Raw genomic sequence first — 17448 nt, 5'->3', positions numbered from 1 at the left:
CTTGGGCTCCTGGGATCTAGCCCTGAGTTGGGGTCCCCGCTGAGCAGGGAGTCTGCTTCTCCTTCTCCCTCGGCCTCTCCCCTTGCTCATGCTCTCTCTCTTTCTCTCAAATACATAAGTAAAATCTTTTTTAAAAAAATAAAATAAAATAGAAAATAGAAAAGCTTTTCAGACCTATTTATTTTATTTATCTTTCCTCTCACATGCCATTCCTCACACTACAAATTACTAAAGTGAACCTTTGGCGCTCCCCACAGCTACTTTTAATTTGGGGCTTGATTTTAGAAGGTAATATGAAAAAAATTTATCAGAGAAGACTTACTATTCCATCAACCAATGAGTATAAGCCATAGGTACCTCAGGACAAGAAACAGCTGCCGTCTTGTTTATACAATGAATCTGTTAGACAATACTCTTCAAATGAAGAAAACCAACCATTAGGAATTGTTTCTCATAGAAGTCAGAACCTTTGTTAAAAGCAATTCAAGAACGTGGTAAAATTAACATCAAAAGCGCAGTAAGTTAACAAATTCTCAGGAAATGAAGGTTTTCTGCTGAGAACATCTGTTTTCTGGGCAAGACACACTGATATTTGCTGTGCTGTTTAAGAACAATTTTCTTCCAAGTCAGTGTTTTATTCCTTTCCCTTATTTTTAAGTCACTTCAATTAATAATGACTATATATATATATATATATATATACATGCACATTCGTAAAATATATAAATACATATGTAATAAAACATAACATTAGCAAGGAACACCTGGATGGCTCAACCACATAAGGGTCTGCCTTCAGGTCATGATCTCAGGGTCCTAGAGACAGAGCCCCCCTTCTTCCTCTCAGCCTGTTCCTCCCCCCCATTTGTGCTCGCTCGCTCTCTCTCAAATAAATAATATAATATATTTTTAAGATCTTATGTATTTATTTGACAAAAAGAGACAGCCAGAGAGCGAACATAAGCAGGCGGAGTGGGAGAGGGAGAAGCAGGCTTCGTGAGGAGCGGGGAGCCCGATGCAGGGCTGGATCCTAAGATTCTGGGATCATGACTTGAGCGGAAGGCAGCCACTTAGTGACTGAGCCACCCGGGCGCCCCAATAAATAGAATCTTTAAAAAAAAATACCATTAGCTTTTGTATAGTCATTTTAAGCATATTTTAAGTAACTCATATACCACAATGAATTTACAGTCTTATTCATAATTTACTATGTTTTTATACAGACAAGGAAAAAATAAGCGTAACATTGTTTTGGGACTAATTACTTTGGTTTTCTCTCTTTATAGATTTTAACCTCCCTTAGAAAGTATCCAAATAAAGTTTAATCAATTTAAAACAATCCAAAATGTTGGAAATTACATTTTCTTCTGATATCTTGGAGCAACACCATCACGGTTGGTAGAAGGATTGTGGGAGGGCTAACACTTACCGATGTTGCCCGGGGACGGAATTCCTCCAAAGGCCATGCCCGGATGAAGACAGAAGGTCGGGCATCTCCTTCGGGAGGTGAAGGAAAGAGCAGCAGAGGGCGGAAGCGTGATGATGCGTGTGGGAGCAGGTCATGGAGAGGCCGTGACCACCGGCTGAGCCAGGCGCTGGAGCTGGACAGTCGGGGGCTCCTCGCCCGCTCCCCGTCCTTGGAATGTATCTTTGCGCGCTGCTGCCCGGGTGGGACCCGCTTTCCAGGACGCAGCCTCGAGAGAGCGGCGTGGGGTTGAGACCCTCCGGTGGGTGCTGATTCAGGACTCTGTGCCGAGCCCCTGGGGGGAACCTTCCACGGGCAGCGGGAGGGAGAGGCGGGAGGACAGAGGCCGCTCCGGGGCTGCAGGCGCGGTTTTAAGAAGCAAAGGAGACTGACAAAGCAGCGTGCCTCGGGCGGGGGCAGCACAGCCAGACCCACGCGCCTGCCCGCCAAGTCCTAGAAGCTGATGAAAAGGCTTTACTGGGCGCCACCCGTTTACCAGGCGGGTGCTCTCAACACCAGGTGCCTACCCTCAAGGCTGTGTTCCCGGAGCAGCCTCTGTGAGCGGGAAAGGCCAGCGGGACCCACGTTCCTGGGATGGGAGTGGGGCCCGGAGCCTCCGGGGCCGAGTTCAGTGGTTGCGTGCCCTCAGCGACCTTCCCGAGGACTGAACTGTGAAAGCTTCTGCATCAGCTTCCCAGGCTTCGGGCTGGTGTCTGCAGAGTGTCTGACCGCCACGCGACGCGGGCCTCGTGAGTACCTGCCCTCGCCCGTCCAGCTGCCGCCTGCCGGTTTGGAGGGGCCGCCCCTGTCTTCCCTGCCTCCTTGCCCTCCGGGCACTGCGCAGTTTCAGATTTCTCCTGGGAACTGCCAAGATTGTGAGCCTACAAAACAGGGAAGGGAAGGCCATGGATAAACCGATCAAGCCGGGTATCACTCTGACCAACAGAGCTTAAATTGTGCAGACCGCTGTGTGCAGTCAGGGAAAAGCGGGGACCTCTGTCTTATCCCACCCAACGAGTGCTTAGTCATGTCTGCTAGGTGAATTCCGTGTGGCTGATCTTGTTGGGACTTCCAAGTTCCCTACAAGGGGGAAAAAAAAAAAAAGGAATTTAATACAGTAAGTGCAATTTCTACTTGCAATAATAAGGGGTAAGAGTGAGTCCAATTTCAGGGAGGACTAGCTTCCAGAATAGAAAAGGAAGGCATTATCTGTAATTCAGATTGTTGTACGGCAATGGAAATTTTGCACTGGATCATGCTGGCATCATTAAAAACCAAACTGTTTTATCATGGTATACTCCAAAATGCACAGCTTTTAAGATGCTGCTGTTATTCAGACTTTCAGAAAACTCTTGTTACTTGTGACTTACTAAATCAGAATGCAAAGCTTTTAGAAAACTGTTTTCTGAGTTACAAGATAGGCTAATAGAGTCCAAATGGCTAGGGGAAAGGAAAATATATCAATTTTGTTTTATTATTTTCTTAATGATGGCAATATTTTCAAATGAGAAAATATAATAATTGACATTCATAAATATATTTGTGTTCCAATCCCCTGTCACAATATATATTTTTTAAATTTAAATATATGAGAGATCAACATTTGGGTCAACATTTAATGCTGAAGTGGCGATAACCATGAAAATAACTCATCTGGGTGATTACAGGATGAAAAAATAACATTTTATAAAAGATCTACTTTGCTTGTTACTAAATTAGCTCAGGCATGAACACAGAAATATTGGTAAATAACTATTCTTTTGTCCACTAGATAATAAATGTATCGTGCAATTATAATAGTAAACCAGATTTAAGATAAATTAAAATGTTAAAGAAACAGAAAAGTAAAACAAGACTGTACTAGGGAAAAATCTAGAAAACATGCATCCTAAGCCACAAAAGAACATTTAAATTCTGAAGGTTTCACACACAGTGATTCCCAAGGTTCTATATTATTTGCCAAGTCCTCAGATGGTCTCAACAATTTTACTACACATAGATTTCCTAACTATGAGCAGTAAAAAGGGGATTAACTCTGATGTCATGCCTGCTCTTGTTTTGGTAAATTAATTTTTATTGGAACACATCCATACCCATTCACTGATGTTTGTCTATGACTGCTTTTGTGCTACAATGACAGGCTTGAGTAGTTGTGATAAAGACTGTATGCCCAAAAATCTAAAATATTTCCCATCTGGCCCATTACAGAAAAAGCTTTCTGATTCCTGTTCTTTGTGAATGATAATTTTTAAACTGGTATAAACCATAGTAGGGCTGATTGAGAATGTCTGGTGAAAACTCATCCTCAGCTACGTATTTCCTACTTATCTGTTTATTTATTTACTTTTCTTCTCTGAGGGCCCAACAGTATTGCTTTATTTATATGCTGAGGGTTATTTTGTATATAAGCCAAACTCTTAATTTTAATGCCAAACATTGTTCTAATGAGCTATCTTGATTATACATGAAAGGACTTCTAAATTTTAATATAGATGTGTTAATTAGGTATCACTGTGTAATAAACTGTCTGAAAAGTCAGTGATATTCAGCCATAAGCATAATCATAACTCAGGAGTCTGGAGGTCAGCTAGCTATTGTAGATTGGGCTAAATCTTTGGGCGTTAGGTAGGCTTTTCCATGTGTTTTCAGGTCAGCTGGGGGATGGATAAGCAAGGATGACCCCACTTCTTCTGAGTCTGGACCCTCATTCTCTAGCTTCTCATTGTTGGCAAAGATCCCTGAGGCAGCAGAAACATGAAAAGCCTCTTGGTACCTTAGTTCAGAAATGAGGGTGAGCTGGAGAATCAGAAAACTTTGGCTATCAGTCTAGCCTACATCATACATGCTAAAAATTACAACTAAAATATTTTTTATAATACTTTTTTGGGGGGAGCAAAAAAATGTACTAAGTAGAAGGATGCAAAGAGTGTTAGGGAAACTGGGCCATTTTTAAAATCAATCTATTACCAACATCATAAATTACTACTGAATAATTTCTTACATCACCTTTTTTTCTGGAGTAAATAAATATCTCACTTTTCCTCGTGACCTTTTTCCTTTGAAATACTATGGTATTTTTGCAAGGACCTGAATGGAACTTGAGTGTGTTACAGTAGGTGAGATAAGACAGTCAGGAAAAGACAAATACCATATGATTTCACTCCTATGTGTAATTTAAGAAACAAAACAGATCAACATAGGGAAAGATAAAATAAGATGAAAACAGAGAGGTAGAAGCCAAACCATAAGAGACACTTAGCTGTAGAGAACAAACTCAGGGTTGCTGGAAGGAGGTGGGTGGGGGATGGGCTAGATGGGTGATGGGCATTCAGGAGGGCACTGGTGATGAGCACTGGTTGTTGTATGTAGGTGATGAATCATTGTATTCTACTCCTGAAACCAGGACTACACTATATGTGACCTAACTTGAATTTAAATAAAATCTTGGAAGAAAAATAAATAAATAAAATGAAATAATATAGTATTCTTGGAAATTTTAAAACATATGTTTAGGTTATTTTTTAATGGTTTTAATTAATGATTTTTTTTCCTCCTCTGATTTAAAAGGTAAGGTTTTATGCCACAGGTGAAACTCTTTAGATTTTACGATGCAGATAAAATTTGTCGAGAGCATAGCTGTCTGTACCTTCAACCAAAACCTATCTCTTTAGTGTAGTTAAGAAGCTGGGGTATTTCTTTTTTTATTAATTATTTTTATTAACATATAATGTATTATTTGCCCCAAGGGTACAGGTCTGTGAATCGTCAGGCTTACTCATTTCACAGCACTCACCATATCACATACCCTCCCCAATGTCCATAACTCAGCCACCCTCTCCATAACCCACTCCCACAGCAACCCTCAGTTTTTGTGAGATTAAGAGTCTCTTATGGTTTGTCTCCCTCTCGATCACATCTTGTTTCATTTTTTTCCTTCCCTACCCCCCACAACCCCCTACCTTGACTCTCAAATTCCTCATATCAGGGAGAGCATATGATAATTGTCTTTCTCTGATTGACTTAATTTACTGAGCATAATACCCTCTAGTTTCACCCACATCATTGCAAATGGCAAGATTTCATTTCTTTTGATGGTGCCTAGTATTCCATTGTGTATATATACCACATTTTCTTTATCCATTCATCTGTTGATGGACATCTAGGTTCTTTCCCTAGTTTGGTTATTGTGGACATTGCTGTTATAACAATTCGGGTGCGCATGCCCCTTTGGCTCACTACATTTCTAGCTTTAGGTAAATACCCAGTAGTGTGATTGCTGGGTCTTAGGGTAGCTCTATTTTCAACTTTTTGAGGAACCTCCATGCTGTTTTCCAGAGTGGCTGCACCAGCTTGCATTCCCACCAACAGTGTAGGAGGGTTCCCCTTTCTCCACATCCTCGCCAACATCTGTCCTTTCCTGTCTTGTTAATTTTAGCCATTCTGACTGGTGTGAGGTGGTATCTCATTGTGGTTTTGATTTGTATTTCCCTGATGCTGAGTGATTGTGAGCACTTTTTCATCTGTCTGTTGGCCATCTGGAAGTCTTCTTTGTAGAAATGTCTGTTCATGTCTTCTGCCCATTTCTTGATTGGATTATTTGTTCTTTGGGTGTTGAGTTTGCTAAGTTCTTTATAGATTTTGGACACTAGCCCTTTATCTGATAGGTCATTTGCAAATATCTTCTCCCATTCTGTCAGTTGTCTTTTGGTTTTGTTGACTGTTTCCTTTGCTGTGCAAAAGCTTTTGATCTTGATAAAGTCCCAATAGTTCATTTTTGCCCTTGCTTCCCTTGCCTTTGGCAATGTTTCTAGGAAGAAGTTGTTGCAGCTGTCGAAGTGGTTGCTGCCTGTGTTTTCCTCTAGGATATTGATGCATTCCTGTCTCACACTGAGGTCTTTCATCCATTTGGAGTCTACTTTTGTATGTGGTGAAAGGAAATGGTCCAGTTTTATGCTTCTGCATGTGGCTGTCCAATTTTCTCAACATCATTTGTTGAAGAGACTGCCTTTTTTTCCATTGGACATTCTTTTCTACTTTGTCGAAGATTAGTTGACCATAGAGCTGAGGGCCTATTTCTGAGCTCTCTATTCTTTTCCATTGATCCATGTGTCTGTTTTTGTGCCAGTACCATACTGTCTTGATGATTACAGCTTTGTAATGGAGCTTGAAGTCTGGAATTGTGATGCCACCAACTTTGGTTTTCTTTATCAACATTCCTCTGGCTATTCAGGGTCTTTCCTGCTTCCATATAAATTTTAGGATTATTTGTTCCATTTCTTTGGGGAAATAAATTGATGGTATTTTGATAGGGATTGCATTAATGTGTAGATTGCTTTAGGTAGCAGAGATTTTTTCACAATATTTGTTCTTCCAATCCATGGACATGGAATGTTTTTTCATTTCTTTGTGTCTTCCTCAATTTCTTTCATGAGTAGTTTATAGTTTTCTGAATACAGATTCTTTGCCTCTTTGGTTAGGTTTATTCCTAGGTATCTTATGTTTTGGGTGCAATTGTAAATGGGATCAATTCCTTAATTTCTCTTTCTTCTGTCTTGCTGTTGGTGTATAGAAATGCAATTGATTTCTGTGCATTGATTTTAAATCCTGACAGTTTACTGAATTCCTGTATGAGTTCTAGCAGTTTGAACATGGAGTCTTTTGGGTTTTCCACATAAAGTATCATACCACCTGCAAAGAGTGAGAGTTTGACTTCTACTTTGCTGATTCAGATACCTTTAATTTCTTTTTGTTGTCTGATTGCTGAGGCTAGGACTTCTAGTACTATGTTGAATAGCAGTGGTGAGAGTGGACATCCCTGCTGTGTTCCTGACCTTAGAGGAAAATCTTTCAGTTTTTCCCTATTGAGAATGATATTCTCTGTGGGTTTTTCATAGATGGTTTTGATGATATTGAGGAATGTAACTTCTATCCCTACACTTTGAAGAGTTTTGATCAAGAAAGGATGCTGTACTTTGTCAAATGCTTTTTCAACATCTATCGAGAGTATCATATTTTTTTCTCTTATTAAAGTATTGTATCACATTGATTGATTTGCAGATGTTGAACCAATGTTGCAGCCCAGGAATAAATCCTACTTGGTCATGGTGAATAACCCTTTTAATGTCCTGTTGGATCCTATTTGCTAGTATTTCAGTGAGAATTTTCACAGCTGTTTTCATTATAGATATTGGTCTGTAGTTCTCCTTTTTGATGGGGTCTTTGTCTGGTTTTGGGATCAAGGTAATACTGGCCCCATAAAATGAGTTCAGAAGTTTTCTTTCCATTTCTATTTTTTGGAACAGTTTCAGGAGAATAGGTATTAATTTTTCTTTAAATGTTTGGTAGAATTCCCCTGGGAAGCCATCTGGCCCTGGGCTCTTCTTTGTTGGGAGATTTTTGATGACTGCTTCAATCTCCTTATTGGTTATGGGTCTGTTCAGGTTTTCTATTTCTTTTTGGTTCAGTTTTGGTAGTTTTATGTCTCTAGGAATGCATCCATTTCTTCCAAATTGTCAAATTTGTTGGCGTATAGTTGCTCATAATATGTTCTTATGATTGTTTGTATTTCTTTGGTGTTGGTTGTGATCTCTCCTCTTTCATTCATGATTTTATTTATTTGGGTCCTTTCTCTTTTCTTTTTGATAAGTCTGGCCAGGGTTTTATCAGTCTTATTAATTCTTTCAAAGAACCAGCTCCTAGTTTTGTTGATTTGTTCTACTGTTCTTTTGGTTTCTGTTTCATTGATTTCTGCTCTGATCTTTATTATTTCTCTTCTCCTACGGGGTTTAGCTTTCTTTGCTGTCCTTTCTCCAGCTCCTTTAGGCGTAGGGTTAGGCTGTGTAATTGAGACCTTTCTTGTTTCTTGAAAAAGGCTTCTATCACTATATACTTTCCTCTTAGGAATGCCTTTGCTTTGTCCCATGAATTTTGAACAGTTGTGTTTTCATTTTCATTTGTTTCCATGCATTTTTTCAATTCTTCTTTAAGTTCCTTGTTGACCCATTCATTCTTTAGTAGGATGCTCTGTAGCCTCAATGTATTTGAGTTCTTTCCAACTTTCCTCTCATGATTGAATTCTAGCTTCAGAGCATTGTGGTCTGAACATATACAGACAATGATCCCAATCTTTTGGTACCAGTTGAGACCGGAGTTGTGACTCAGGATGTGCTCTATTTTGGAGAATGTTGCATGTACACTAGAGAAGAATGCGTATTCTGTTGCTTTGAGGTGGAATGTTCTGAATATATCTGTGATGTCCCTCTGGCCCAGTGTGTCTTTTAAGGCCTTTATTTCCTTGTTGATCTTTTGCTTGGATGATCTATTTCAGTGAGAGAGGTGTTAAAATACCCTACTATTATTGTATTATTGTCAATGTGTTTCTTTATTTTGTGATTAATTGGTTTATATCGTTGGCTTCTCCCATGTTACATATAGATATTGACAATTGTTAGATCTTCTTGTTGGATAGACCCTTTAAGTATGATATCGTGTCCTTCCTCATCTCTTATTATAGTCTTTGGCTTAAAACCTAATTTATCTGATATAAGGATTGCCAAGGAAACTGAGTATTTCTAAAACAGGTTATTGTGTTCTAGCCCTAGAGTTTTGATTTATTAGGTCTGAAATGGAATCCTGCTTTTGCTTAGGAACTATGACTATAGAAATCTGATCTGTTTGGGTACTTTAACTAGGTAAGAATAAAATTATTCAGGAAACATGTTAGAGAACTTCCTGTTTATACTCTGCTTCATAGGAGTTATTTAAAGTCAGGGTCAGTGGAGTCAACCAAAAAACATTAGCCACAGAAATCATGGAGTTACCTATAGAAACCACAGCAATTTGCTTTTGAACACTGCCTCTTTAATCAGTAAAATGTTGCTATTACACAACAGACTTATCTCTAGATGGCGGTGCAGACGGTAGTATTTTTATCCAGAGAAAGCTAGTGCAAATGGCCAGAACTCAGTTGGCCATGGATGAACAGAAAGGGAATTTTGCCTAAATAATAGGATAATGGAATATGACAACATTAGCAACTAAAATTTGAGTGTCATTTTATATTTCATTAAAAATTATATCCTCATTTGATACTCAAAACAACAGAAATGAGACAGCAGACATTGTATTTTCACATGATAGATGAGGATTCTAAGATCATGGCCAGGCCAGAAGTGCTTGCTGAATGTTACACAGAAGTAAAACCCTGCTCCAGACAATGCTAATCTTCAGACTCTGACTGGCTGAGTTATATCATGCTGGTAGTAAAAACCATGAATGAATGCATAAGCAAAGTCAGATTTATTTATCTAGGGACAGATCACCTTCGGGGCATCTCAGTAAAGGGACTTGGAAAGGCAGTTGTAGGAAATTTGGCCCTATGCTGGATAATTCTAAACAGAGTGGTTTAAAGAAGTGGGAGCCAGTCCTGGACTAAAGCTGTCAAAAAATGAGAAGCAGTGTTACAGTCATAATAACAGAAATATAATGCAATAAATTGTGTTATATTATAGAATTAATTATATTAATACATATAAATAAATTATAAACACAATTATAAAACATAAAAATGTATGATTATATAAATAAAATTGTATAGTTATTATATATTTAATGTGTATTATATTCTTTATAAAATGTGTTAGTTGTATATAATATATATTATGTGTATTATATAATATAAAATTAGTGTCATGTGAGTAATTATTACTATATTATTATTAACATATACATTTTAATAGTATTTATCTAGGATGCTGAAGGAACAAAATGGGGCTAGCAAGGTCATTAGTAATCAAGCAAACATCATTCACTTCAAACAAAAGAAGGGATATTTGGACATCTTTGTGGTGATGTAATGGCCTTGTTTTCATCTTGTTCCATACACTCACAAGAGTCATCTCTGTCTGCCTTGTTGATACTCTGTGTCTGTGTTTGCTTAAGGAATATAAAGATTTAGTTGCTATTTAGTGTAAGCTGAGTAGTTCTTCCAGATTCTTGATGAGTATAGTACTTAAAGACCTTTCTAATAAAAAGTAATGGAAGAATAAAACCATTTTTACATGGTAACAAAATACACTGCTTAGCAGAACTTAATCAGATAGAACTTCTTTTGAGGAAGAAAAATCCTGTGTACTACCTATTATTCATTATTACTGAAGTGTAATTAACACACAGTGTTGCATTAGTTTCAGGTGCACAATATAGTGATTTGGCAATTCCATACACAATGGTGCTCATCACAAGTGCACTGTCAATCCCCTCCAGGCACTTCACCAATCCCCCACCCACCTCCCCTCTGGCAACCATGAGTTTGTTCTCCATAGTTAAGAGTCTGGTTTTTGTCTCTTTTTCCTTTTTGAGTGAATCATATGGTATTTATTTTTTTCTCTGACTGACTTATTTCAGTTAGCATTTATGCCCTTTAGAACCATCCACTTTGTTTGCAAATGGCAAGATTTCATTCTATCTTAGGGCTGAGTAATATTCCATTTCCATATACCACCTCTTTGTGGATGCACCATTGGGTTGCTTTCATATCTTTGCTATTGTAAATGATACTGCAATAAATATGGGGATGCATGTATCTCTTTTTTAAAATTATTTTATTTATTTATTTATGAGAGAGAGAGAGAGTGAAAGAGAGCATGGAAGGGGAGAAGGTCAAAGGGAGAAGCAGACTCCCCATGGAGCTGGGAGCCTGATGCAGGACTCAATCCTGGGACTCCAGGACCATGACCTGAGCTGAAGGCAATCACTTGCTTACCAAATGAGCCACCCAGGTGCTTGCATGTATCTTTTGGAATTAGTGTTTTTATTTTCTTTGGGTGAATACCCAGTAATGGAATGACTAGATCGTATGATAATTCTATTTTTAACTTTCTGAGGAAACTCCATACTGTTTTTCACAGTGGCTACACCAGCTTGCTTTCCGAACAATGCAAGCAGGGTACTTTTTCTCCACAGCCTCACCAACACTTGTTATTTCCTGTGTTTTTAATTTTAGCCATTCTGACAGATGTGAGGTGATGTCTCATTAGAGTTTTGATTTGCATTTCTCTGATGATTAGTGAAGTTGAGCATCTTTTCATGCATCTGTTGGCCATCTGTATGTCTTCTTTGGGAAAATGTCTATTTAGGTCCTCTGCCCATTTAATTGGATTATTTGTTTTTCTGTGTGTGTTGAGTTATAGAAGTTTTCTACACATTTTGGATATTAACCCTTTGGATGTATTGGACATATCATTTGCAAATATCTTCACCCATTTTTATGAATTCGGGTTTCACATTTAGGTCTTTAATCCATTTCGAGTTTATTTTCGTCTATGGTGTAAGAAATTGGTCCAGTTCATTCTTTTGCAGGAACTTGTCCAGTTTTCCCATACCATTTGCTGAAGAGACTGTCTTCTTCCCATTGTGTATTCTTGCCTCCTTAGTCACAGATTAACTGACCATAAAAACATAGATTTATTTTCCCTTCTATTGAACTGTGTCTATTTTTGTGCCATATGCTATCTATCTTTAACTAAAGAATAATATTTCATACAGTCAGACCAAAATTTAACTTGTTTTCATTGTAACAAGGCAGGATTTTGGAAGGTTTTTTTGTTTTGTTTTTGTTTTGTTTTTATTGAAGCAAGTGATCAAGGAAGAAACAAAGATGTCATGGCCCGGATACCAGAAATAAGTAAATCAATCATTCATTCACTGAATTAGTCTAAGGCTCTGTGGGGACATCACAACATCACAGAAGCTGTGATATTAAGAGTTTTTAAAAGGATGTTGTTAATATCTATTTAATCATCAAAGACATAGAAATATGACAGATCCATCTCAGAAAATCAGGAGCTTAAAATTAATGAACTTAATCTAAGGTAAACAACATATGACAAGATATTTAAGTTTAAAATTAACCAGATATGTGTCTTAACATATGTTTCTTAACATATGAAACATATAAACATAACATAACTCTTCATGTGTACAGAAAATTATTTCACACTGAACATGATCAAAAAGCAATTATTACTTATAAGGACAAACAAGAAAGTTGGCAAACATACAAGAGAAATTCAGCTTACACAGGAAAAATTAATTTAATTAAAAAGATTTACCCACAAACAATCCTCACCCTTTATATAATTCAACATATTAGAAAGTTTGGAAAATTCTAATGTAATATCCAGATGTAAGATATTTTAGTATCTCACATCTCCAAAAGCTATGTTTTACTTTTCAGTATCCTTCATCTCACTCTGAGTTTCACATATGTTTTGTGACTTCTCTAAATAAAAACATTATAATGCATCAAAATAATCAAATCAAATAACTGAATCTTTCAGAGCTCTAATTACTCTGATTAGACCCTTAAATTATAAGGTAGCTTTTCATTAATCAATTAATGTCATCTGTCTACAAAAACAAATAAATATGAAAGGACATTTTAGTAAGTTCATTTCACTAAATATATTATTATATATTCATTAAATGATAATTAGAAAATTTCCTAAGAGAACAACATTATATTTACAGACTAAAATTTTTGTGGAAAATAACTTTCTTATTCTCTTTGGCCCTGATACATATTTGCTGACATTTGAAGAATCCACATTTTAAAATAGTAACACCTAAGATAGAAACAAATTCTTAGAAGGGCAGTATTCATTTACTTTAAGGAAAATAATATTGAAACATACTGAAACAAATGTTGATGGTTTACATTACAGGACATTTGGACTTATATACAAGAATAAATTTTATAAGATGTGTCCTATAGAAAATAGGTTGGTCTTATCTTATACATCGTAATATGAAATGCCTTTCGATTAAAAAAAAAATCAGTCTCTGTATTTTTACCAAAGAAAATATGAAAGTTGCAACTAGTAAAGAGTGGCTCACAGCCCTAGGTTCACATAAGATCCACCTGTATTAAGACTAACCCTTCTCCCCACAAAAAATTTGTTCCCAAGTGAACCCTATCCCTTCCCAGCTAATTCTCAAGAATGGTAATGCACATTATTTCTGATTTCCTGGAATTACAATGATGGATTTACAGCTCAGTTCTAAGGCATTACTTGGTCCATATTCTAAGTTTAAAGGATCAGCTGATGTGGTATCTGGCAGGATGTCTAGGGGCCTGCTGATACTTGTCATTTCAAGCGGGACCAGTGATTAAAAACCCCACCTCACCCTCCTCACTCTCCAACCTCTACATCAGTGGAGTGTTGTTCAACCTTACTGTTTTCTCCTCTACTTTTGGGGTGTTACATACTATATTTTTATACTTATTTCACCTATTTAATGCACATATTTTTAAAATTTAACTTAAGTCAAATTAAGGGTTTATCCACCACTTCTGCTCTTGCTTTTATTCCATCAATATTAGCTGGATTTTCATCTCATTTTTACAAATGTCTTTATTTACCCTTCCTCCTTTTTGCTACAAACTATCTATTTTCCCTCCTGTCTGAGGAGGGTAGTTAGTGGTAAATTCTGTTATCTAAGTATTTCTATCTGCCTTCTTTCATAGAAGATCTTTTGTCAAGAGTAGACTTCTAGATTAACAGATTTTTTTTTCTAATTCAAGAGCGATGTACTTCTATTGTGTTCTACCTTCCCTGTTGCAATTAAGAGGCTACTAATCTATCCTTGCTCTGAAAATGACCTCTCCAAACTTTTCCACCACTTTAAAATTTTCTCCTTTACTTTGCTGTTCCACAGTTTCTCTGGGATGTGTCTAGACTGGGGTATATATATATTTTTTTTATTTGTGTTCTGAAGTCTTAGCTTCTTCATTCTCTTAATTATCTAGATCATTCTGATCTATGAGAATCCAGATCACCCTGCTGAATCCTTACGGACCTTATTAGCTTCACTACATTAAGCAAACCCTAAATGTTATCACTGTCATATATGGTGCAGTTAACCATAAAGTCAGAATTCAAGGTATCTTGAGTGTGGCAGAAACCCTCTGAGTGATAGTTGGTCTTGACCCTTGCTTTCCTCCCAGAGATTCTGCTTTCACTGTATTCTGGATCTGAAAATTTCTTATTTTCATCTCCATTCTTCAATACCCTCTCCTTCCTTAGGAGTATCTTATCTTGCATATTGTTTTAATTTGCAAGGTCCCTGGAAATATCAAATACAACAATGCATAGAAAATTGAGAAACGGGAGACCAACTTTTAATAAAGAGGGTTATGTAGGAGGAGGAAGATAAGGACTCCTTTGTTTGAGAAGGTAGAGTTTGTGATGTGTTTTAGTCTCCCTTCCCCCTTTCTCCTATTCCCCTCCATGGGCAGGTGAGAGACAGGGCAGGATGCTGTGATACACTTGTTCTCCTTCATTAAGAGTCCTGACTTGAGATTTCTTAGGTAGGATAACAATGATTCAGAACAAAACCAACAAGAAGGAATATTCAACACACACCATAAGTAGAGTGTCTTATTTTCAATTACCCCCCTCCCAAAATACAACCCTAGGAGAAGTCTAGGGAAAGGAAGCCCGTGTGTGAGACATGTGAATCGGCATTCCCACCTTTACCGCAGTATCAACTCAAGAAGTGACATCACAGTCTCTCCAAACCATGAGCCACAGAGGCAGCTTTGAATTAAAAATGAGATTGAATAAAAATGTATTAAAATTGAATCAGAAGTAACTGGAATCTCCTAATAATAAAGTAACTAAAACTGTGGGATTGAATCGAGCTGTTGTTTCCTATCATTTGGTTTCTCAAAGTTCATTTCACATTCCTGTGTGCAAATCTTCAGCCAGACTTGGATTAGGTGCCTATCCCATGGTCAAGGTGCAGTGAGCATTTACACTGATTCCCCTACCAGGAATACATGGCACGGGGAAAGGGTATTTCAGTAACAGGATAGCACCATAGGCACAAAAGACAAAAGGAAAGAGATCATGGACAGATAGAAGCACTGCATGACCATGACAGATCACATTGAAATTAAGATGTTAGTGGAACAGAGAAAAAGATAGTAAAGTTTGTTTTAAATAGATAAATATATAAATTGATAGATATATAAAGATATATAGATGTCTAGGTATATCTATATACCTAAGTATATATATACATAGCAAGATATATCTACCTAGATAGAGACATATCTAGAAAGATATTACAGGGGAATAATATATCTGTACCCAAAAGGGAATCCAAGATGTTAGGGATTAATATTTAAACATGAAGGTAACTTCGACAAAATTATAAATAGACTACTTTGAAAAAAATAAAGGTCCAGATTTTACATGAGGTATTATATTTGTGATGAGGACATTAAACAAAAGAAACAATTGTAATTTCTGGATAAAAAATGAAAACTCAGTAATATCTTAGCTATAGGTTGTCTTCTCACATTCTTTAAAATCACATAAGCAATGTCAAGTCTGAATAACTATATTATACACATATATATATATACACAGATGTGTGTTTTTGTGTTTTTAAGTTAGATTTACACATTTCTGAAAATATAACTTTCTCAAAAGCAAAGAAATTATTTATCTTGAATAAATATCTCAATGCCATGTCTATTCATAAGTAAATAAATTAGTTGATTAATAAACAGATTAAATTGTATAAGAGCTCAGATTTGACCTTTTTTAAGCAGGTATGATCAGTGTCCAGAAAACCAGTCACTGGCAAATAATAGAAAATAGAAAGGAGTAATTTGTGGCCCATTGTATTTTGTTTAATTTATTTGATTGTCTCTTTCCCATTCTTCTAAGGTAGAATTGAAAACCTCTCTCCCAATGTCAGCCAACATCAGGCATTTTGCCAGGCAGGCAAAGAAGTGGAGTGAATATTGTAAAGGATAATGACTAAATTTATTTTAGAGCCTCTGCTTCTACAGCTTTGGAAAGAAAGTGATTCATAGCTCAGAAATCAGAATAATGCAATCAAAATCCCTGTGGTACCATTCTTGACCTTTAAAGCCAACATGCATTTGCAGAATGGAAAATTGAGCAGGAAACATGCTTTCAAACACTTGCCTGGTGGTGCTTGGTGGTTCCCCAGCTAGACGGTGTTTCTTATCAATATTTAGAGTCTGATGGAGCAGGTGCCTTTTGTAACCAAAGGTCATACCAAGAACTGGAAAATAGAGTGGCTTGAACAAAGTCAACCCTAGTAGTACTACTCCTAGCCATTAAAGAATATTTTTAAAAACTTAGAAATATTTTTGAGAAATAGCTCAGAAAACACATTTCTCATGGTGGACTTAAAACTCAGAAGCTTCAAAAGCTTTCAAGGGTCAGTTAATTAATTGCAAGAACAGAAAGACATTCATGCCGATACATGTATGGAAGTTTATTTTGTTAACACAGACAGATGATTTTACAAATATTTGTGAAACTAGAAAACATGTTAATCCAAGGTACATAAACCTGGAATTGGAAAGTTAGAGACAAAAGCCATCCTTTCATTTCTACTTCTCACTGGATAATCTAATGTACTCTTCTAACTCTCTCCAAATACAAACTTCACAATGTCTTTGCTTATACCCAGTGGCTCCAGCAAGCTGTCTCATGCACACTGGCTTTTTCTCTAAATGACCACTCTCAGCATTCAGGAATATCTAGTTAGCCTAAACCCTTAAAATTTCTAGTCTAAATCCTTACAGAATCAGAAAGATTCACTATATACCATATAGATCAGGTTCCTTGGGTCAAAACTCCACTCTTGTTATGCCATTAAAGGAGTTACACAACAAAAAGAAAAAGAAAAGAAAAGAAAGAAGAAAGAAAGAAGAAAGAAAGAAAGAAAGAAAGAAAGAAAGAAAGAAAGAAAGAAAGAAAGAAAGAAAGAAAAGAAAAGAAAGAGAGAAAGAAAAAAACAGGTAGGAAAAAGATGGTTGTGACTTCCGTTTGGCTGCAGAGTTTCTACAAAGGGAGTATGGAGGAGAAGCAAAGTATCAGTTTCTCTACTAAAATTAGTAAAGCATATTTATTAGATTAGGTTTATCAGCCTAAACC

Source organism: Lontra canadensis, unplaced genomic scaffold, assembly GCF_010015895.1.
Source record: "Lontra canadensis isolate GAN:19392208 unplaced genomic scaffold, GSC_riverotter_1.0 scaffold22, whole genome shotgun sequence".
In the NCBI taxonomy this organism is placed as follows: domain Eukaryota; kingdom Metazoa; phylum Chordata; class Mammalia; order Carnivora; family Mustelidae; genus Lontra; species Lontra canadensis.
Note: the sequence above shows the minus strand (reverse complement) of the source record.